Raw genomic sequence first — 1,774 nt, forward strand, 5'->3', positions numbered from 1 at the left:
CCATAGTGACATTTCACACATACTTAAAGCCAAGCAAAGGGCAGAGTTCTATCTTTAAATACTAAACAGGCGTTTCAGACAACACATTCTTGGCAATGGAGTCCAGACATTTCTCAAACATGGTAGAGAAAGTTCTCACTCTGCATTATAAAAAGGACAGCCAGATATCAACTGTTACACAAATGAAGTAAGATGAAAAATTTTAACAACGTGTTTAAACTATTCTTAAAGAGGCTTCCTCCACTGCCAGAGATCTCGAATAGCCTCCTAATCAGTCACCCGGAAGCAATTCTTCACAAAATTGATGAACTTGGCCTCCACTTTGGGAAGAAAACCACCTTTATCTATTCTTGCTTGCATTTTTGCTTTAATGTCTTCTACAGAGCTAGGTCCTTTTGGTGTTTTAAAAGTTTTTTCTCATGCTTTGAAGGATTCTTGACCTTTTAATCTTGTGTTGATGGTTTTGAGTCTTTTCCATTCTGGTTTTGTTGTTTTGCATTTTGGGTTGAAATACCTCCTGTAGATTTCTTCACTGAAGATTTTTCTTCAGTTTCCTCTTCAGCAAAATCATCCTCATTATCACCTTCTTCATCATCATCATCCTTTGTCAGCAGCACGTTTTACTTTTCTCTGTGGGAGCTTGCTACCACCTGCAGGGGCAGATCGATTTCCAGATATACTTAAGAGTTTCCCATCCTCATCCTCTTTGCCTTCTGACTCTGCAGCTTCCTGCACAGCTACTAGGTATTGTCCACTCATATGCACTGGCCCTGAAACATATTTCAATGGTAAGACCATGGGTGGTGTTATTTCAAAGCCCCCAAGGGAAACTGTTGGCTGTACAGATGTTTTCAAAGTTGCCAGTGTTACCGTCATTGGACTGCCTTCATTATTCATTATCTCTGCTTCAACAACGTCCAATTCATCCTTTGTACCAGCCCCTAAACTGGTGGTTCTTAAAGATAACTGGCGCTCATTTGTATCATTACCCACCTTAAAGTGACAACCTTTGTTGCCTTTAGTTCACAACTGAAAAGATAGTTCTGGGCCTTAGGAGGCTTAAGTACATGTCCATCAAATCTTCCATAGGGTGGTGGCACACACTTAGATGGGAGAGGAGGTGGGTGGTGATAAAGGATTACTGGTCCAGAGAACAGCTGCACAGGATGGAATCACACCGGTTTCTTTTTCTTTCTTATTTAAATCTGGAAACTGGACAAAGTCCATAAAGTGTGTCTGTGACTCTGGCTGGACGATTGGCCAACTGTTTCCCCCATAATATACCATAAAGGGGAAAAGAAAAGGGGAAAAAAATACCTGCTGGGGAGTAAAATACAGAACAGATGGTGATGTTTACCCCTTCATTCACCTTTGCATATGTGAGAAATGCTTGCGAAACTTCTAGGAACTGGGTGTTGCCAGAAGGAAAAAAACACATAAAAGCTAATTACTAGTAATAACAGCATCAATAAACCTAATCACACCTGGGGTGGTTGAGCTGGAAATAGAAAACCCAGCTTATCACATTCTTACAAGGCTGTCACTTGTGGTAATCAGAGCTTAAAAAGGAAGAGGGGCTTTTCGGGGTACTGTCCTGTTATTAGTTCTTAGCAGTGATGGTCTTGTTTAGGCTAATTGTGAAATACTGCTTCTTTAAAAGCAGATGTAAAGCTTTATGGCAGGAAAAGAGAAAGACATTTAAGTAGGGAGGGTGAGTGTGAAACAGACTGAAGAAGGCTGAGCATAATCAGGCGAGATAGGTTATCTTTCAGTT

The 1,774-nt window shown here is 40.6% G+C and overlaps 1 pseudogene; it reads right to left on the reverse strand.

Annotated features, from left to right (window-relative positions):
• Positions 1–225: 225 nt before the first annotated feature.
• LOC100590867 lies at positions 226–1,087 on the reverse strand (annotated as a pseudogene).
• Between the last annotated feature and the right edge of the window lie 687 nt (positions 1,088–1,774).

This window comes from Nomascus leucogenys, chromosome 6, assembly GCF_006542625.1.
Source record: "Nomascus leucogenys isolate Asia chromosome 6, Asia_NLE_v1, whole genome shotgun sequence".
NCBI lineage: Eukaryota > Metazoa > Chordata > Mammalia > Primates > Hylobatidae > Nomascus > Nomascus leucogenys.